The sequence below is a fragment of the Lolium perenne genome, chromosome 2 (assembly GCF_019359855.2).
Source record: "Lolium perenne isolate Kyuss_39 chromosome 2, Kyuss_2.0, whole genome shotgun sequence".
Classification (NCBI taxonomy): Eukaryota; Viridiplantae; Streptophyta; class Magnoliopsida; order Poales; family Poaceae; genus Lolium; species Lolium perenne.
In genome coordinates, this window is record NC_067245.2 from 35,496,642 (window position 1) to 35,519,527 (window position 22,886).

Sequence of the window (22,886 nt, forward strand, 5' to 3'; positions counted from 1 at the left end):
TCACATATTTAAATGGGTCTCTGACTGCACCCACACTCTAAATGGCATAAGTGATTGCATACTAGCGGTGGAGAGTTGACGGAATGGCAAAACTGACAAGTGCTCTAATGGAGTAGTGGCAAGATTGAGATTTTGATTGGTCAAATGGTAAAACTGGGATTAGGATCAATCATAGTGGCAGAAATGATTAAAAAAAACTAAAATCAAGCAGCACAAGAAACATACCAATTATTCTCGTCCCTAACCCAAACGTTGACTAAACTCAATATACCGGGTAATGGGGAAAAGGGTAAAGCCGTGGGAGCATCCTCGAGCTAACAAAGGGATTATGTGGCTTCTCCTTTGGGATGAGCCTCTTTGATGGTTTGGCTTGGCAATGCCACATAGTGGGATTGATGGGTTGGATCAGGCACATCAAACCATAAAATGAGAGTTCCATATTCTATTTGGTCGGAAAACGCTGCTCCGCTAATTCTGTTATTTTTTCATTTCCATATCACTTTTCGCTCCCTTTCACCCCTAAAACAAAATGGCTAATCCGGAATTATTTGCAACTCTGTTTGAAAAAGAGCAACGGTTAGCAAATCAGGCGTGATATAATTACAAATAATCAAATATGCATACTTTTTCTTGGAAAAATAACAAGCATGGCCGATGCTTTACGGCTAGCCTGGTTTTGTGCCCTGGGCTCCATACATGGAAAGAAGGTTTACACGAAAACCTTTCCTAGGGTTAGGTAGTCTAATCACGGAGACGTGTGGTGCGCCATACAAATTTGATTCCTAGATGATCCAGTATATATAGTTTGTTCGAAACGTACCATTCACAGGTCACAGTTTCACACAACTCTCACAGATATATATACGCGAGAGATAGATCAGTTCAGTTTTCTTTCTCTTTTGGGCTCGAAATCGCCATCAAGGCTCGTATCGTACTCGTATCTGGTAGGTGGGATGCAAACAGTTTCGTAGCGCTGACAGCTTTGCTCTACACGTACGCGGCCGAATAAATTGGCGCGGTACAGTACGGCTCAATAAATTTGGCCGCCGCACGCCCCAATCCTGTCCATGAATCCATGATGATGCCGTATTAGCACAAATTTATCCATGTTAGACTGCTCATAGCGGGAGTAACATAGCTAGTAACATCACACATTTCAATGCATTTTGGTGACATGGCATGCGAATAAATGAAGAAAGAGAGTGAGGTGGTAACTAGCTATGTTACCATAACATCACACATTCCAAGGCAAAATGAGTCTACAACATAATAAATGACACAATGCATGATACCACATATAAGTTGCTACCCACTATGAAGGTAGTAACCTAGACTAGTAACATGACATATATTACTAGTCTAAGTTACTCCCCACTATGAGAGAGCCTTATGCCAATGTCACTGGTAATGAGTAATGACAGTGTGTATAAAGTTCAGACGGATCTTTAAAAACACAGCATGGAGTGTAAAGTATCTATACGTTTCCCGAGACTTGCTCCTTGGCATTGCGTGATCCGGCTGGGGAGGTTTAGGCAGAGAGTAGGTGCCACTCAACCGCAGAGAGGATTAGGTGCGAGGCATCAGTATAAAAACTTTATTTTCTAGTAGAAAAATGACAAGTGTAATAATACATCTATTTTCCCTGCAGTTATACCCGCTACGTACAAGTGGCCAGTTGGAGCAGGGGTCCTTTCAGTTTGGGCCTATTCCGCGTACGTCAAGGACCACACCGTTTGGAGAAGCGAGGGGCTGTAGCTTTTTAACGAACTGATGGTGATTAATCTGTTTTGGGGTTTCTATCTGGCGTTTCTTTCCGCCCAGAATCTTCAACTGCAAGCAATGAATATTCTTACTGTTCTCGAATTATTATTTTGAGCTGTTTGTCAGAAACATAGTTTAATGAGCCGCCTCTTATTGAGTGGTCGAAATGTCAGGGCAGGGCCCCACTTGCCAGGGATTAAAATAATTGCTGACATTTGCATACACTTAGTCGCATTCAATTTTTTTTATTGAGATTCAAATATATCTCCTGCGTGTGAATCTCAGTACGGATGTGTTGCAGGAGTTTTTCGAAGGGTTGCTGACGTACACCTTGACCCAACAAGGGGAGACGAGATGATTTGGAGGTGGGAGAAGAATGGGCGCTATTCTTTGCTCTCGGCATACAAGGCGGCTTTCTTCGTCGCGACCACCAAGGAGGAAGGCGTGGACTAGCTATGGGGTGAACTCATACTTAGGTTTAATAAAGCAAAGTCATGTGCATCTATTGATGTAGAGGCTGGGACTATGCTCTCTCATCTAAAAAAAACTATAGGGTGCATGGTAGCCCGCGAGGTTTGAGCATAAATTCTTGTGCACTGTGGCAAGCCCGGAGTGGGGTCCCAAGGCACTAATGGATGATCTGGCCGATGCCGAGGAAAGAGAGGCGCGATCTTTGGACCGCGATCACTCTCATGTTATGGTGTCTTTAGAAGCACCGGAACAACGTGGTTCTCAATGTGGAGAGGCCAACTGCAAGGACAAACACGCATATGATCCGGAAGAAGGCGGCCAACTTCCGTGGGAAACTTTCACATTCCCGCCTCTGGTTGCTAGAAGGAGATCAGGCTTAGGGTCGAGGAACTGCCACCTCCTGTTGACAGCAATCTAAGCTGCTTGTTGTCGTTGTAAACATGTTGTTTGGCAGGGAAAGTCGAGAATGAACCGGGCGCTATATGCTCCTGGCAGAAATCGGCCTATCATTCGCCCACGTGTGCAGTGGTCCCCAAACAACATCTGAGCATTTTATTGAGTACAAAGGAGATACATACACAATACATAGGGTGGGCCCATACCAACGAGAGAGAAAAGCGTTTTTCCCCTGTTTGACCAGGAGATCGAGCCCACCCGTTCTCCACGCCTCTCTCTCTCTCCCCTGATTCCAAAATCCCCCATCTCCTGGCGGCGGCGAGCCCTCCATCGAGCTCTCCCTCCAGCCACCGGCCTCTTGCTCGCCTACCCTCGTAGCTCGAGGGCCCTGCGACATACAACAACGACACGGAAATTTCGTGCTTAGCGCCGCCTCGCCCTCGTTAATCGCGTGCACGGCAGCTCGGTCCACTCGGTGATGGCCGTCGGACGCGCTCGGGCGGGGCTCGGTGCGGCTGCGCGGCACACGCGGCGGCGTCCCGCGGCGCGACCGTGCTGCTTCCTCCAACGGCCGCGGCGGACGTGGCGGGCGCGCCGGGTGGCGACGTGGCCACGTGGTGGAAGCCTCGCGGCGGGCGGCGTGGCGGACACGTACGTGGCGTGCTCGGCAGTAAGAGCGCGGTCGTGGCGGACGCACGCGTGCGTGCTCGCGAACGGCGCGGCGACGATGACGTGCCGGCCCTGGCGTCGGTGCTTCCACGTGGGCGGGGTCGGGAACCGCCGGCAATGGTCCGGTGCCGCTTCACCGCCCAACGGCGGCCCGCCGTTGGGGCTCGTCGTCGGTCGCTCGCGCGACCCAGCCCTGTGCGCCGCTCAAGTGGCCCCCGGGCGCAAGCGCAGCCGTGGCGACGAGCGGCGTGGCGCTCGGGCGAGGAGAGGCCGATGGCGGAGGCGTGGAGGCCGTCGGCGGGCAGACGGCGAGGTCGGCGCCGTCGCGGCGCACTGCGTCAGGTGGTGCGGCCATGGACAGGCCCGCGTGGTGGAGGTTGGCGGCGAGGGCGCCTTGATGAGCGGCGTTGTCGACGCGCCTGAGCCGGTGCGGGCGGGGCAGCGTCGGAGACGAGGGCAGCGCCGACGTGGCGTCGTCGACGGGGCGGCCTCGACATGGCCTCCAGGCGAGCTCGGGGATCAGCCGAGCGCGGCGGTGATGATCTTGAGATGGGATCGGGAACGATGGGGCGGGGGAGAGGACAGATTGCCCCACACGCGTATATACTCTCGTTTTGTACCCGGTTTCATTTTGTACCTGTATATGGAAAGCACCCATTCCGTAAGTGGACCCCATGCAAAATAAATGGACCAATCAAAAGCTGATTTCGCGCAGGATCATATACCGCCCGGTTCCATTAGTCCACTCTCGGCACCTCTTCTACGATATGTGATACACCTTACAGGGTGTATTATAGAAGAAAAAAAAAATTCTTGTGTCATGTGTGTATTCTTTGCAGTAGTGTGGGCAGGACTAATGAGCGCCACCATGTGTCATATCATTATTCTCATCTGAAGACGCCGATGACGATCCAGTATTTTCCTATCTGCAAGAGCCGCTCGATGCAGTCATGCTAAATATCTGTGCTGTTGTGTTAAATCAAGAGACATACTTGATGTTCCGTCTAAGCTAATCTCATGATTGCGGATTATCAGCTCTCTCTCTCTCTCTTATTTTTTTACTGTGGGGCGCTTTCACATGATTGCAAATGAGTGGCGATACGTTGACCTACAATCTTGGCAGACACAGTATCTTGCAATCATCTTTTCACATGGTCTTGCACGACCTCTCTCAAAGCACATTTAGGAGTCCAACCAGTAATCACGCAAGCATCACTCGACCAACCCCAAAGCTGAAAGGAAACTAGCGGTAAAAATATTGGAGGCAGTACACTCACATGACATGGATGTTGATGGTCGGCTGAATACTGTCACTTTCGCCCTAGTCAGAAGTATCTACAGAAACAAAAGTTTTCAGGCATTTTCTGATGTCCTCCGTGTGCGACTGGCAGAGATCTCGCAGCAGGCGATCTGGGTAACTGTAAACTTCCTCGCGGCACTTTATCCGCAAAAGAGAGTTAAACTTTTCTCTCGCAGTAGTGGTTCAGTAAGTCTTTACTATTATATTGGAGTTGGAGATGGTATACCACTTTGGCATCAAACATTGAACAAATCTCAAACGTCGATCACCTTAAAATCGTCAATCGAAGATGGGATCCTTCCCACTTCACCTCGTTCAAAAAAAATTGAATCATATTTATTGTGTATCAATCCAACCGCCACAATGAAGGAAACACCCGTCCTGGTATGGAAATAATGATGTCAGCCTTGGGAAAAAATCACAAATCTTTTCAAATTTTTTTCATAACCAAAAAAGGCAGCATCGGATCTCATGTTTGCACATCTAAAGCCAAACGATTTGTATCCTGAATCGTCCGCAAGACCGCAATTCCGCATACAACCACCCGTGCGCCCCTGCCTTGAGTTCCTCTCTCGCAGCTTCCCGTGTGCCGCCTCCATGTGCAGTCCAAGCGTCGCCGCCCTGTGCGGTTCGCTCGTCGCCTGGTGCACCTCCACTCACTGCCGCACGTCCGGATCCTATGGCACTGCACCTCGTCCAGATTCACCGTTCGCGCCACCACCTGATACCATTAAATCGTCGCTAACCGGTGTCCGACGTGCTCCTTAATTTGCGCATCCCCACCATCGAGGCTCCTCCCCTTCGTCGTGCTGAAGTTCCATCCATAGCCCGCCATCGTTTGTGTGGTGAAGGTATCCTTTCCTGCAGCATATCCCAACCCTCTCCAGCGGTTACCGTAGATGCAACACTCCATCCTCAAACTGCAAGAATAATTGACAATTTTATTCTATTTCAAGGGAAAATGGAGACATCAATTTTAAAGAGCACACAATGCAGAGGCGCAGTTTTTTTTAGTTTTCACGAGTTCATCAGTACACAGGTTAACGTCTTTCTAGCTTTCTCTTATGAATCACTGACTCACCATGTTATGTTACTGAGATCTTCATATATCCAGTCGTTACTTGTTAAGCATGTCTTTTAGGATTCAATTCGAAAGTAAAGTGACTGAAAGCAAGAAAAAGCAATATGAATTCTCCATCCAATATCCATACTTCAACCTAACACAAATCAATCTTAAGCCTTCAACCTAACACAATCTTAAGCCTTCAACCTAACAAAATCTATAGAAGAACATTTCAGTTTGGATCAATCATGGTAAAATTGCAGCATGCCTGAAGATTTGAGTGCCGAAAGACAAAAGTAGTCGACACTAGCTTCACCTTGGTCTACGCGCTATGTTTTAAGAATTAAACCATAAGCATTTTAAAAAATGATATATAGTATTGTTTGCATAGTGCACTAATCTATTAGTTGCTTTACTAAACCATCGTGTTTCAGAATCTCAAATGAGAATGGCCTAGAAACGGTAAGCCTAGCCCGCAGTGCCAATGACATTATCAGAAAAAGCAATATCAACACTAATGCACAACTGAAAGTGCATGGAGCCCCCATGTGTGGTTTTGGTAATTAATGACAATCCCTATGGACTAATGTTTGCATTGAGTTATATTTGTAGGTGTTGTCCATAGGCAATGCTTGAACCATTTGTTGGCTTCAAGGTTGCAATAAGAAGAAATTGATGAAGGATATCAAGTGTCAAGTATGTCTTGAAGATGAAGATGAAGTGAGCCCTCAAGTTACTTCAAGACATCAACATAATGTAGTGCAAGTTCAAGATGAGCCATCTCGAAGAGATCCTTTGCTTGAGTCTTGCCATCCATATGGTGATCATGGATATGTGAAGATGCACTGAAGAAGAAGCTCTCCCATGGTGGATTATGGGGGAGCAATCCACAAGACTTCGTCAAACAAGCACAATCAAGAAAGGCGTTCCATCTTGTTGCGGTCAAGACCGTCATCATCAAGCTCAAGTGGAATGCGCAAGGTTAAGTTTTGCTCTTGATAGGGTTTCTTTCTCACCGGTCTCATGGTGTAGTTGGAGACCGGTTTATAGTTTAGTTGCCGTACTATCAAGAGGGCTCTCGAGTGAGTAACTCGATCATATCGTTTGGAGAGAGCTCAAACCTTTGCATCCTTGCATCATCTTTCTTGGTTGTTATTTGGATCTTATCCATGTGATGTTTTAGAGCTTGTGCGTATTCTCATGACAAGCTCTAGTTCATCAAGAATGGTTTTTGCTTGGGCAACTTGTTGCATTTTCGAGGTTGGAGGTTTTACCGGTATGTCTTTCTTAGATAGGTCAAACCTTTCATCATTTGTTTCTATACTCTTTTTCTGGACTATGATGGTTCTCTGCATGATCTTGTAGAGCTTGTTACTAGCTTCAAAACGAGTCCAAGATCATCAAAATCGGAGTCCGGATACTCAAGTTATGCTTTTTCTAAGTTTGCCCAAAAAGAGGAGTTTGGGCTGAGCGGTAGTACCGCCCGAGCACGAGCGGTAGTACCGCCCGTGCACGAGCGGTAGTACCGCACGAGGTACCGCCCGCGGTACCGCTTAGGCGCCAAGCCTCGCAGTATTGTTCCAGGGCTGTGGGGAGGTTCGGCGGTACCTCGGCCGGTACCATGGCCGGAGGCTCCGGCCTCCCTCTCCCGGCCCGCGCCTCCTCTCTCGCCTTGGCCACGTGGCCCGCTCTCTCTTGCCGCGCCAGATCGACCATGGCCGGTAGTACCGGCCCAACCTGGCCGGTACTACCGGACCCTTCTCCCCCGCGCGCAGCAAGTCTCCAACGGGCAGAAAAAATGGGGCATCCTTTTTAAGCCTCCTTTCTCTCTTGGTTTCAGAATTGCTTGCTCCTTCTTCTTCCTCCTCTCTCTCTCTCTCAAGCTCACCACCATTGTTGTTGACTTTTTGTGAGCTTGATCTCTCTTTCCCCAACCAATGATTCTTGCATCTTTTTGAGAGAAAGATTGAGGGGATCTAGATCCACACTTTGACCAAACCAAATCATCTCTTTGTGAGTGAATCTTTGGGATCTAGATCTTGGAGAATTTTGTGTTCTCCTCTTTGTTCTTCCTCTCTTATTCCCCCAATAGCTTTTGTAGCTTTGTTGGAATTTGAGAGAGAAGGACTTGAGCATCTTTGTGGTGTTCTTGCCATTGCATTTGGTGCATCGGTTTGAGTTCTCCACGTGATTCGTGGTGGTGAAAGCAAGAAGGTTGTTACTCTTGGGTTCTTGGAACCCTAGACGGATTCTAGACCTTTGTGGTGATTTGTTGGGAGCCTCCAATTAAGTTGTGGATGTGTGCCCCAACCTTTGTGTAAGGCCCGGTTTCCGCCTCGAAGGAAATCCCTTGGTGGAACCGTGACCTAGGCCTTTGTGGCGAGGGTCACCGGAGATTTAGGTGAGGCGCCTTCGTGGCGTTCGGTGTGTGGTGTGAGTACCGCATCTTGGGGTGAGGCCTTTGTGGCGTTGGTGTGCATCGAGCAACCACACCTCAAGGTGAGCCTCTTGTGGCATTCGGGAGCACTAAGCAACCGCACCTCTCCACCGGAGATTAGCACTCGCAAGAGTGTGAACTCCGGGATAAATCATCGTCTCCCGCGTGCCTCGGTTATCTCTATACCCGAGCTCTTTACTTATGCACTTTACCTTGTGATAGCCATCGTGCTTGAAGTTATATATATCTTGTTATCACATACTTGCTTGTATTGCTTAGCATAAGTTGTTGGTGCACATAGGTGAACAATAGTATATAGGCTTTGGGCTTGACAAAGTAAACGCTAGTTTTATTCCGCATTTGTTAAGCCCATCTCGTAAAAGTTTTAAATCGCCTATTCACCCCCCCCCCTCTAGGCGACATCCGTGTCCTTTCAATTGGTATCAGAGCAAGGTCTCTCATTCTTAGGCTTCACCGCCTTGAGAGTAAAGATGTCGGTTAGGGGATTAGATCACAATAACTTGTTTATATTTGATGGCACAAACTATGATCTATGGAAAATTTATGTGCTTAATATTTTGCGGGGTATTTCCCCGAACATGGAGCGATTTCTTGACATGGGTTTTTCTTCTCCTAAGGATCCCCAAAATTTATCTTATGAGGAGAAGAAAAACTCTTGTCTCGATGCTCTTGCTTCTCATGTGTTTTCCATTGTTGTGAGCAATGTAGTTACTTCTTCAATCATGCCTTTTGGGAGCGCTCATGAATTATGGACAAAGCTTCAAGACAAATATGATGTGTCCAATATTATTGAGGATGATTGTATTGCTTCCACTTCCGGCCGTGATGAGTTCTCATCTTCATCCACTTCACCAAAGTGTGGTAAGACACAAGGTAATGATATGGTGAGTGGTGATGAAAATTGCAATGTTGATATTGAGCTTACTATTGATGATTCTTCATCTCTATCTCATTGCAATGGTTCATCTTTGGACTTAAACACATCTAGCACTAGAAATGATTTACATGCTTGTGTTGATAGTCCTTGCATATCATGTGTAAGTTGCTTGAATAAATCTAATGATGATATGCTTGCTTTGTCTTGTGGCCATTATAAAAATGCTTCTATTTCCTCTAGTTGTTGTGTGACTAACATTGTAGAGGAAACCAAAGATTCTATTGGTCTAGACAAGATCTTGAAAGGAGCCTCAAGTAACTCCTCATCTTTATCTCACGGTCCTCATATATGCCTTATGGCCAAGGGTTCCACGGTACCTCCTACCATGGAACCTAATATGTCTCGTGGTGATAAGGATGAGGATGAATATGAAGAAGAGGATTGGGTTGTCTCTCTACGCGATAAGGGTGAGAGCGTATTCAAGGTTATTTGCAAAGATAAAATTGCTAGCACTCACTTCTTTGAAATCTTGACTACCGCTATTGAGAGCCAAAAACTTATTTGGATGCATGAGAACACCATTGATAAAAAGGGTGCTCTTGAACGAGAGTATGCCAATGATGTAGCATCCCTAAAGAATGACCTTGAAGAAGAACAAGAGACCATAGCCTCTCTTGAAGAGCAACTTGAAACCCTTGAAGTGTCTCAAAATGAAATAGTTTCTAAACTCACTAAGGAAAGAGACCATGCTAAAGCTCAAGTAAAAATGCTTAAAAAGGAAAATCGCAAAGTTGGTGTTGGTCATGATAAACTTGTTAAGGATCTAGATGATCTAGACAAGGCCCACAAGGTCTTGGAGAGCGAACACTCTATCCTCACCAAGTCCCATGAGCAACTTCAAGCTTCCTATTTAAAAGAGCATGCTATGTTACCCTCTCTTCTTGATATGTCTTGTGATGATGCTTGTGCTACTAACTCTACTTTTTGTGAAGCATCTATCTTGAAGGAGAATGTTGAGCTAAGGGCTCAACTTGAATTGCTAACTAGAAATTATGGGAAATTGGAAGAGAATCATGGAAAGCTTTCTAGCTCCCATGAGGATCTTCTAGCCTCTCATGATAGGCTAAAGTTAGCTCATGAGGCTATAATATCTAAGGCAACACCTTGTGAGCCTCATGAGGATACTAGCACTAATACTCAAAATGTTATATTGCCATGTGCTAGTCCTTGTAATTCATCCACTCATAATATTGCTAAATCTTGTGATGAATTATCTTCCTTGCCTTGTTGCTCTAACAATGAAGGTTCTACTTTCTCTAGTACTTGTGTTGTTACTAACCATGTAGAGGAAATCAAAGAGCTCAAGGCCCAAGTCTCTTCTTTGAAGAACGACTTGGTAAAGGGTCATGAAGGGAAATGCAAACTTGACAAGATGTTGAGTGTGCAACAATCTCCCAATGACAAGAGTGGACTTGGATTCAACTCCAACAACAAGAACAAGTCCAACATCAACAAGATTAAGAAGGGCCAATTACAAGTCAAAGACCCGGCCAAGATTGTTTGCTTCAAGTGCAAAATTGAAGGGCATCATGTTAGATCTTGCCCTTTGAAGAAGAAGCAAAAAGGGAAGCGGCCTCAAGCTCAAACTCACATTCAACCTCAAGTTGAAGAAATGCCACTTCCCAAGAAGAAGCAAGCCAATGCTCCCATTGTGGAGAAATCTAGTGAGAAGAAGGAGAAGAAAAGAACTTGCTACATATGCCATGAGAAGGGCCACATCTCCTCCTTTTGCACTATCGGTACCTCATCCAACTCTATCACCTTTGATGATGTTTATTCTCTTCGTAAGGATGAGGGTGGCAATGTGTTTGCCAAATATGTTGGTGCTCAAAGTGGTGTCAAGAAAAGAACCATTTGGGTTCCCAAGCCTATTGTGACTAACCTCTTAGGACCCAACTTAGTTGGGGACCAACAATCCAAAACTTGATCAATAGGTGCTTGTTGGAGGGCATTGGAGACTTGGCTACATCATGAAGAATTAAGGGATCTTCATCATTTATATTATATCAAGCCAAGTCTTTTGGTTATCTTGTTTCTATCATATATCCAATGTTCCTCCTTGCAGTAACATGTGCTCAACTCTTATATATATTGAAAGTTACTTGCCCCTTTGCATGTGTTAGTTTTGTTCCTAACATGTGTTTGTATATGTTGTGCTTCCTACTTGCTTTTCTTGAGAAATCAAGTCTATGCATGTTGGGTTGCACACCATGTATTTGTGTTTGTGTTGGAGCCTCTTTGCATCTTGTTGTATCTTATATGGCTCTTATGAGCGATTAATGGACTATCCCATTTTGGGGGAGTGATATTCCTTTGGGAATTTCATGATCCTAACAATGTGTGTACATGAGGAATATCACTTAGAATTGATATTGCAAGATTATCTAGTATCTATGTGGTATGTCATCTTCATGAGAAATTAAAATTCTAATGTCCATTAATATCTCTAGTTGGATCTTATTTGCCTCTTGTGAAAATAAATTCTTTATCATATTATGGGGGAGTAATAAGCTTTGTGCATATTACAAGCCTAGAAAATGTGAACATTTGAGGTTGTGTCACATAGAATTGATATTGTAAATTATCTCTCTCCTATGTGGCATGTTTGCTCAAACAAACTCCAATTTGCTTAAATAGCTTCATTGCTAATATCTTTGTGGATCTTTTTTGTGAAAGTTTTTCTTGGCATGGCCTTCCACAACGTGTCCCTCAATACATTTTTGGAAAACCATGTGCTTCAAGTCATACTATTAATTGCTTTGCATGTTTGTATGAATACTATTAATTGCTTTGCATGTTGGTATGAATACTATTAATTGCCTTGCATGTTGGTATGACTAAATGAAGCTATCAAGAAACTTTCTTTGCATGATGGTTAACTCTTATCTTTTACCATATGCTTTGTTCGTTGTAAATATGATCTTATGTATACTTACAAACTACCACCGGGAAATATTTCCTAATACCTCTTGTCCTAGGACAATTGGTAATCTTTATGAGGTCGATTTTTATTGATCATATTTACATTGGCTCTTGTGTTTAAATTGCCTTATTTATTGCCATGAATTTGTTGTGCTTTGACTCCCATGTGTCTTCCTTGCATCTTATGGATCTAATTTGTCTATTCAAACTTTCTTAGCATTTTTTAGTAGATATAGGTAGCGTGATGATCCTAGTTTTGTGCATTTTGTATCCATATTCTAAATCCTAGATAATGCACTAGTCTTGGGGGAGCTCTCCTATATTTGTTATAATGTTTAAACTTCTCTTGATCATTATCAAAAATTTGGTTTTGGGAGACATAAATTTTCTTTTTGGTACTTTGTGCCATCATAAAAAGTTTCGAGGGTTTGGTTTATTTGTTGGAACCTTGCTCTCTTGGGAGTTGGTTATCTCATTCCTTGAGTTTAGGTTTAATTAGCTTCTTATAATGAGATAAGTATGTGGAGTCAATCTTTTGTTGATTTGATTCTTTGATATAATTTGGGCAACCATTGTTTCTTAATTTATTTGGTGTTTTGTCCAAATTGTATCTTCCTTTGGTTCTTGAAAGTTTTGTGCATGCATATTCAATATATGTATATCTTATGGCATGTGTTACTTCCTTTGATCCAATATATAGGGTAAACTCCATCAAATCCTATTTTGGCTAAGATGTGCATGAAATTCAATTTCATATCTATATGCACATAGAATTGTGGAGTTTGTCCTATATGTTGTAGTGTGTCTAACTACTTCGGACCCAACTAGTTTGGGGACCATTTTGTACTTACCTTTGTGTTAGGTACAATGGATATGCATTGAATGCTTGTCTCACTCTTGGAAAGAAGTGGTGACTCAATGGTAACGTGAGGCAAGCTAGGATGATCAACGAACACATATCTACTACATCCACACCAATGCTATCTTGGTAACAAGTATCTTCTCATGCATACTTTTCTTGTATCCAACCTTATGGTTGCATCTTGGCATGAATCTCTTGATTTGCAAATGTTGTGCTTCTTGCAAAAGTCTTAATGAAACCTCTTTATTGTGAATGTGAGTAATTTGAGATGAGTGCATTTGTTGGGAAGTATTTTAAATCATGCTCATGATTCATCCATCCCAACTATGCCTATCTAGCAATTTTGTTGCATATCAATTCCTCAAGGCTCTCACATGTGCAATATAGATGAAAGTGCAAATTTAGTTACTTCTTTTGGTATCCCCGTTTGTGATACTTGTTGCCTTTCTCAAATGCATCCCAACTATCTTCTATCCCTTGTTGATATTTGTGATGTATTTTAGTTATTTGTGGTTGAAGTTCATGAATGTACAATAAGATAAAATTGAGCCTTTGGCCATGCTATTAAGCAAAAATTCTTATTGGTATATTGCATGACTTTGCCTTGGATATCATACTATTTTTCTTGCATATCTATTTTATGTGTGCATGTTTCTTTGTGGATAAATATCTTTGTGATATTGCCCACTTAGAGAAACTTATACACATAAGAGATGATACATCTCCTTTTGATATCTTATTTATTTATTGAGTGTTGATTGGTCATGCTAAGCAATATAATTCATTGAAGACTATGATGATGCTTTTTGCTCATCCTTGTAATAGTCTTATAATATGCTTTATCATGCCTTTCACATATCCTCTTGGTTGAGCCTTTTTATTATGGTGCCTCTTACTTGTTGCTCAACTATTTGTTTGATTGCAAGTGTTTAGCTTACTTTTCTATCTATGGTCTATTACAAATGTTTGTGTTTTAAATGAGGAAGTGAGGATTCCATGTTATGCATATTGTATTCAAATGTAACATTTTATTTTATGCATGTACCTTGGGGAGCTTCCTCATTTGATTTAGAACACTATCTTGTGGTGATCATTAGAGTTTGATTCACTTGGTATCTTTTGTTTTTGAATGATATTATGGGAGTGATGATTCCATGTTTGTGCACTTTATACTCCAATGCAAATTATCTAGTTTTATGCACAAACCTTGGGGAGCTTCCTCATATTATTTAGAGCAATCTTCTTAATCTTATCATAATATCTATCTTTCTTTTGGTATCTTCCTTGTGGTTCATTTGGTTGCTTGCTTCATTTGTTGAAGCTTCTTGACTTTGTTATCTTTTTGAAATCTTTGATCCTATCTATAGTGTGATTCCTTCCGAATATTCGTCATTGGATATGTGCATTTGATTCCACTCAAATTATGAGAAATGCACACGCTATGGAGGAACTCTCACTATATTGGCCTTCTAAATTTTTCACCCATTTCGGCAATTGGTGCCAATGGGGGAGAAGTTTGGAGGGTTTAAGGGAATTTGGTTATGTCTTTGCTTTGTGCTTAAGCATGTGCCTTTATTGCATTGCATCTTGTTGCTTTGCATAGTTGATTATTTAGAGGAAACTCCACTTGGCTTTGAATGCCAATATATGCAATGAAAGTCAAGATCATTCACACATGCATATATTATGGGGGAGTTTGCTCTATATATTCAACTTATTTGTTACTTAAATTCCTTATATAAACCCTCTCAAAGAGATTGTCATCAATTACCAAAATGGGGGAGATTGAAAGTGCATGGAGCCCCCATGTGTGGTTTTGGTAATTAATGACAATCCCTATGGACTAATGTTTGCATTGAGTTATATTTGTAGGTGTTGTCCATAGGCAATGCTTGAACCATTTGTTGGCTTCAAGGTTGCAATAAGAAGAAATTGATGAAGGATATCAAGTGTCAAGTATGTCTTGAAGATTAAGATGAAGTGAGCCCTCAAGTTACTTCAAGACATCAACATAATGTAGTGCAAGTTCAAGATGAGCCATCTCGAAGAGATCCTTTGCTTGAGTCTTGCCATCCATATGGTGATCATGGATATGTGAAGATGCACTGAAGAAGAAGCTCTCCCATGGTGGATTATGGGGGAGCAATCCACAAGACTTCGTCAAACAAGCACAATCAAGAAAGGCGTTCCATCTTGTTGCGGTCAAGACCGTCATCATCAAGCTCAAGTGGAATGCGCAAGGTTAAGTTTTGCTCTTGATAGGGTTTCTTTCTCACCGGTCTCATGGTGTAGTTGGAGACCGGTTTATAGTTTAGTTGCCGTACTATCAAGAGGGCTCTCGAGTGAGTAACTCGATCATATCGTTTGGAGAGAGCTCAAACCTTTGCATCCTTGCATCATCTTTCTTGGTTGTTATTTGGATCTTATCCATGTGATGTTTTAGAGCTTGTGCGTATTCTCATGACAAGCTCTAGTTCATCAAGAATGGTTTTTGCTTGGGCAACTTGTTGCATTTTCGAGGTTGGAGGTTTTACCGGTATGTCTTTCTTAGATAGGTCAAACCTTTCATCATTTGTTTCTATACTCTTTTTCTGGACTATGATGGTTCTCTGCATGATCTTGTAGAGCTTGTTACTAGCTTCAAAACGAGTCCAAGATCATCAAAATCGGAGTCCGGATACTCAAGTTATGCTTTTTCTAAGTTTGCCCAAAAAGAGGAGTTTGGGCTGAGCGGTAGTACCGCCCGAGCACGAGCGGTAGTACCGCCCGTGCACGAGCGGTAGTACGCCCGAGGTACCGCCATGCACCGCTTAGGCGCCAAGCCTCGCAGCATTGTTCCAGTGGCCGTGGGGAGGGTCGGCGGTACCTCGGCCGGTACCATGGCCGGAGGCTCCGGCCTCCCTCTCCCGGCCCGCGCCTCCTCTCTCGCCTTGGCCACGTGGCCCGCTCTCTCTTGCCGCGCCAGATCGACCATGGCCGGTAGTACCGGCCCAACCTGGCCGGTACTACCGGACCCTTCTCCCCCGCGCGCAGCAAGTCTCCAACGGGCAGAAAAAATGGGGCATCCTTTTTAAGCCTCCTTTCTCTCTTGGTTTCAGAATTGCTTGCTCCTTCTTCTTCCTCCTCTCTCTCTCTCTCAAGCTCACCACCATTGTTGTTGACTTTTTGTGAGCTTGATCTCTCTTTTCCCAACCAATGATTCTTGCATCTTTTTGAGAGAAAGATTGAGGGGATCTAGATCCACACTTTGACCAAACCAAATCATCTCTTTGTGAGTGAATCTTTGGGATCTAGATCTTGGAGAATTTTGTGTTCTCCTCTTTGTTCTTCCTCTCTTATTCCCCCAATAGCTTTTGTAGCTTTGTTGGAATTTGAGAGAGAAGGACTTGAGCATCTTTGTGGTGTTCTTGCCATTGCATTTGGTGCATCGGTTTGAGTTCTCCACGTGATTCGTGGTGGTGAAAGCAAGAAGGTTGTTACTCTTGGGTTCTTGGAACCCTAGACGGATTCTAGACCTTTGTGGTGATTTGTTGGGAGCCTCCAATTAAGTTGTGGATGTGTGCCCCAACCTTTGTGTAAGGCCCGGTTTCCGCCTCGAAGGAAATCCCTTGGTGGAACCGTGACCTAGGCCTTTGTGGCGAGGGTCACCGGAGATTTAGGTGAGGCGCCTTCGTGGCGTTCGGTGTGTGGTGTGAGTACCGCATCTTGGGGTGAGGCCTTTGTGGCGTTGGTGTGCATCGAGCAACCACACCTCAAGGTGAGCCTCTTGTGGCATTCGGGAGCACTAAGCAACCGCACCTCTCCACCGGAGATTAGCACTCGCAAGAGTGTGAACTCCGGGATAAATCATCGTCTCCCGCGTGCCTCGGTTATCTCTATACCCGAGCTCTTTACTTATGCACTTTACCTTGTGATAGCCATCGTGCTTGAAGTTATATATATCTTGTTATCACATACTTGCTTGTATTGCTTAGCATAAGTTGTTGGTGCACATAGGTGAACAATAGTATATAGGCTTTGGGCTTGACAAAGTAAACGCTAGTTTTATTCCGCATTTGTTAAGCCCATCTCGTAAAAGTTTTAAATCGCCTATTCACCCCCCCCCCCTCTAGGCGACATCCGTGTCCTTTCAACAACAACGTAAGATAATTTTTGTTTTGTTTGCATCATCAACACTTCTGCGACCAAGAATTACTGGGAGTCCTCATATCCAGAAAAATTTGTGCATGTTCTAGCATTTGGTTGTTGTTTGGATATCTAAGAATGTAGACAGATTTTAGAAAACAGGTTTAGGACTTGCTATTAGGAAAATCAGTTTAACTGATTTTTCTGCTAAAAATCAGTTTGCAGAAAATCAAATTTGGATTTAGGAAAGCTTGTTTCGGAGGAGACAGGTGGTGAGGGGCCGCAATAGGCAAGCAAAACTGATAAATTTGGCAAAAAGCGAGTGGAAACAAAAAAATATTTAGTTGTAATGCCTATACTCATGACGCAATATATATATATATAGGGAAACTTTATTAGACACCCTAGGTGCAGAATAAGTAATTGTGCACCCGGGTCGATTTGACACGCCGAGCCCACCGACTCCGTCGCACCCAATGCGGCCACCAGGTGATGTAATTTCTTTTGTTACTTTTTACGTCGACAGTTATTCCCCCACCTCTGTTCGCTTTTGCCACACTTTTCTTTACACTTCTATCATTTGCCATTTTATGTGTCACTGACAGGTGGTGGTCATGTGGCAAATAATAGACACTTTCAAGAAAAGTGTGGCAAATCATAAAATATCCCGAGAGCATCGTGTGCGGCCGGCGGTTCTGGAATTTCGGCGAGCGGCAGCACTGGCGATTGCCGTCTGGGGATTTGCAGCTTCACCGGCGATTGAGGCAGGCGGAGAGCGGCTGCACCGGCGGTTGCGACTTGCGGCGAGCGGCTGCAACTATCGACGGTTTCGGGGCAAGCGGGCGGCCTCGCCCGATGCGCGTCGCTGCGGGAGGCTGTGCGGGCCGCCTCTGCGGCGTGCGGGGCTGTGGGTGGCCTTGTCCCCGACGGCAACAGGTTGCTTGCGTGGCCTGGGCCTGTGGGTGGCCTCGTCCCCAACATCTCGGCGGGTGGCAGCGTTGTTCTGTGAGTCGGCGTGAGCGGATTCGCGTGGGCGGAGAGGGAGTCCACACCACGCCTGGAACCAACACCGCCGGCTGGAAAAGCAGTGGCTCGCATGCCTCTGAGGCCCGGTGGAATCGAATATGGCATCACATCTGCTTCCGTACCTGAGCGCTCCCCCAGCCTGCAGTTCTCATCCAAGATCCCTGATCTCAAGATTTCCCCCAAAGGTTAGGCCTGAATAATTATTTTGTCTGTGCGAGCAGTCTGGATTGTGAATGACCATGACGTAGATTTTTTTCCATCTTGGTTTTTCATCCAATTCTTTGATATAGTGAATCAGTACTAAGAAAGTCACTTTAGTTGTGCGGTTGACATAGCTGCAAGCAGTGGCTGCAAGAGTGAGTTATCTGGTAGGTAGATCCAGTTGCAAGTACCCTTGTGTTCTGTTTTTGGTTAGATCGATTGGCCGACCATAGCTGAAAGAAGATTCAATTCATGTGTAGTTTCGAGTGCGGACTCCAAATCTTTGTTCCAGCCAGATGGTATGTATCACATTTTTTTTTTATAAGTTACCACATCGACCTGATGTTTACGGAGCTACAAATTCAAGTTGGATTTATACCAATTAAAAATGGCGTTTGCCTCTTGATACATGGTGAAAGCATTTGGGTATGTTCACTCAATTACCACACGAGATATGTTCTAATATCTCACTGCAGATCCCAGCTGTGTTGATGCCTGAAAAAGAAAACTGCTAAATGTGATACATAATTTACCCTTTCTGTAGTTTAGGAAGAATCAGATGGGTCTCGGGATTAGAGACTTTTTTTATGCTTCGGGTTTAAAGTCTGCCTTTTGTTTGTGAGGGATGAGTTGCGTGATTGGATTCATCTTAAATTCGTCCACTTGGTCTCATTAGTATTCAATTTGATTTTGAAATAGGACCTTTCTTCTAAACAGATATAACGTGATCGTTGAGCTAATATTATGCAAAAGTGATATTAGTTGAGGCAAAAATTAGGCTATCACATCCACCTCAGAGACTCGCATCCACCACATAGGCCACAGAGTCCGTGACCCTGGCTGCATTCCATCCTCAATAGTAAGGCCATATTGGTATGGAACGCTCGCAAACATTTAGTTTCCTAGCCCATCTTCATTTCAGATGCAATACATCATGTAATTTTGTTGTTTTAGTTGCTACTACCAAGATATTCATGTAGTTGCAAATTCGAGTACAGTTATTTGAATTGCAATGAGGTGGATTGAGTACTCACCCTCGCCCAACCTTTCAGTTTTGGTTGATTTTTTTTTTGGTTAATATACCCTCAAACTAAGAGTAATATTTTATAACAGATTTTTTGACTGTTCATTCATATCGGGCGTCCTCCATTGTCTGAATGATAGACGTTGCATGCAATTGACTTGCGAGCATAAAATTGTATTGAACACCGCTCGTACTGTTTGTTTTTTCAGCTATAGCTTCTGTTGAGGAGGAAGATGAACCCATCAACAAGATCATTTCAAACGTTACATGAGATACAATTCTTGGTATGGACTCTGGATCTGCTCTCCATCCGCTAGTTAATGCAGATGCAGCAGGGCAGTTGGACAGCCATAAGACACCTCGTAGTTTTCGCCCGTTGAGTAATATTTGTCTCGGGTAGCTTCTTTAAAGGTCTCCAGACCAAGGTAAGATTCTGCATTTTCTTTTGATACAAATTCACAGATGGTGTAAGATGTTGATTCTGTGTCCACTTCCTGCGCCCTTTTATTTTCTCAGACATGGCACTGAAAACTTGACATATTAGTGTGAGGAATCCCAAAAGCTCACATGTTGGCCACCAAGTAAATTTTGATCGAGACAAGTTGTGCCCTTACCCCTGGTATTTTCTTGACAGAATCACAGACTTCAGGGCATTGGTGTCTTCCTGCCCTTGCTGAAAAGCTTGACAGCATAGCTCAATGCTTGTTGGAAGTTCTACTGCCAAAGTATTCAGCCATTTTGAGTAGTTTCATATTGCACTGCATCTTGGGCAGTCACCAGATGTACTTGGACATGCCCCAGCTTAAACCGAACAAGCTGCACCACCTCTTTAAAATTTACATTTTGGAGAGTCATGTACATGTTTTTCTTGGAACCCCTCAGTACCTATTAATTCATGTTCTAGCTTTCTCTGCGATCTGAATGACCTCAATCATTTCAAGATTGATCTGCTAACAAATTTTACTTTTAAATTCATCCCTGTCATACATAGTTTTCTCATATGAACTCATAAGTCTATTATTTTCTCATACAAACTGTGTAAGTATGTTAGGTATACGTACCGGCAAAGTTGCAGTTTTTTTATTACCTAGAACTATTGAGGCTGATTCGCCAGCAGTTCATGTTCATTGCAAATTTTTAACCAACATAACCCGCTTTATTACAGGATTTCCTGCCCCTGTCGCTGGAGTCTCCTTCATGTATATGGCGGCGATGCTCTCTTCATTTTTTCGGATGCAAGGGGTGTTCCCTGGGATTTCACTTCAAAAAAAAGTATGCAAGTAGATTGATAACAGTTTATCAGTTAGAAGCCAAACAAAAGATGGCATTACATCTACGATGGAATAAAGATGGGCATCTTGGTGGTTCGGCCATGTTGTCGATGGGTAGTCACATAGGGAGTGTTTCAGCGTCGCAGGTGGGTTTGTGACTTGTTTTATGTGATAGTTGTACCAATATGTATGTTAAATTTCAAACCGTGAGATGTTCAATATTGTGCTTCAGTGGCATAGCACGGGCATATTTTTCTAGTATGATGCAAGAACAAAATTTGGTGTCATGCTTTTGGTTATTTAAGAAATCAAGATGCCATCAAGATCACATAATAATGGCATCTTGTATCACACGAACATCCATGAATGCTAAGTGCGATTTTTTCTCATGAATCGTAATATTCGATCGAACGTGATTTTGCTTAAAGATTTTTTTGAGGTGAATAGGATAAGGAGCATAAGATAGCCTTATTTTATAGTACTCCCTCCGGTTCATATTAATTGACTCTAATATGGATGTATCTAGACACATTTTAGTCTAGATACATCCATATTGAAGTCAATTAATATGAATCGGAGGGAGTAGTATGTTGTTGGCCCATGGAGCTACCGGTGGCTTGGCTTCTTCTAACTAGATTTAGATGTGCGCCTTGGCGCACGACCCCGTGAAACTCGTGAAGATTTATATTTTATATAGTGATAAAAAAATCAGGCAGCAAAATGATAGTATGTTCATTTTAATTTTACAAAATGAAGTCCGCAGGTAAAATTAGGATAAAACAGAAAAATCAAGCACAGAGTAGCTAGAAAACACTTGTATACAATGAAAATAGGCAAATATATATTTCAATAACGCTCATAAATGGTACTAATAACATCATTATGCTAAATAATAATAAATGAAAGCTATAAGGCCTTGCATTTGTATCTACTTGAAAACGAAAATTGATTAATTTTAGAAAAAGTCTTTGTCTACAGCAAGACGGATCAAAACGGCAAACACATAAATCGAGCATGGCGCAATAGTAGAAGCTCCATCCACATAAGGTGCATAGAAACTCCGCCGCAACAGACACTTAGGTCATATTTACAGGATAACAATGAAAGGAATCAACATAATCTTCAGACTCCGGCGTACACAAACAACATAGAAAGATCATTCACCTGCACAACTCGCAACACCAAAATTCGCCGCTCTTGGAAAATTGTGTTGTAGGTTTTCTTCCTCTTGCTCTGTCCATCCTCCCGAGCTTTCGTGGATGGGTGTCCGCGCCTACAAAAATTTCCACAGAACCTGGTTCATCGAAGGGAGATGCAAGCACATTGGACAGGCTTATACGTGTAAACCAATTATAGTTAAGAAAAGAAGTTGCCTCTTATCCGTTGGAATGATGGTAGACTGATTTAGAACAAATAATCATGAGGCATGCACTAAATTACCTATGTCCAAAGATTAGCGAACAATGGGGTGGTTCGGATCAACCCGAAGTGGCAGTTTAGCATACATAGATCTAGTCCAAATTATTAAGAAACAATGAACTTATCATGTAAGAATTCACCTCTCCAGTGCACGCCAGGAGGTGAATCCTGGAACAGAGTCCCTTTGAACGGATGCAATGCTAATCTATGATGTACAAAATAATGGATCATAGGCATAAAGTCACAGGAATACTAAGTAGGGACACCATGTAGACCGAACAGGTGTAAAGTCGATATTGAAGGTGTCACCTACTCACCTGATAGAGAGATGCAATGAAACTCACAAGTGTAATCGATCGATTCAGCCTATGCATCTTCTGAATTTGGCACAAGATTCAGCCTACAACTGCCAACTGTGGAAGCTCTCCTAAGCTGGGATGCAGATCTGCACATCGTGACAACTCGCAGGAGAAACTATACAGCCACAAAGACAGTTCGAGGTGAGTTAAAAATAGGGGCCGAGTCCAAGTAATCAAGAAACAATTGAACTTAGTGTGATTGAAATACATATACGGATGCATGATCGAAGAAGGAAGAAAAACACCATGCACTAATTAGCATAAAGAAATGTGAGAATTATCATTGTCATAGAAAAGACCTCAGCACACATACAAGTTCAATACACATGTGTGAACTGGATTTATTGAAAAAATATATATCTTTGTTTTCTCAGCGTCATATTTCATTAATCCCAGTCGTCACTACAATTTGTCCACAAAATAAATGTTTCAGATAAGTTCAATATCGCAGATCTATGACAAATATATTAGCTAACCACAGTCCAAATTCATTTTTTTTGCACCGTTGCCGGGCTAGTTTGTCGAGCTGATGATCTACTTATGTATTCCATTTGCATTAAGTAAGACCTAAGGAGGGATGCCTTATTTAGTGATAACAATATCGACCATTTTAAGCTGGCAG

The 22,886-nt window shown here is 43.2% G+C and overlaps 1 long non-coding RNA gene across 1 annotated transcript; it reads left to right on the forward strand.

Annotated features, from left to right (window-relative positions):
- The first annotated feature begins 17,596 nt into the window (after positions 1 to 17,596).
- Positions 17,597 to 20,839, forward strand: LOC127331790 (uncharacterized). Its single transcript, XR_007870013.2, has 3 exons — positions 17,597 to 18,175; positions 19,425 to 19,640; positions 20,381 to 20,839. It is a non-coding gene; the product is annotated as an uncharacterized lncRNA (long non-coding RNA).
- The last annotated feature ends 2,047 nt before the right edge of the window (positions 20,840 to 22,886 follow it).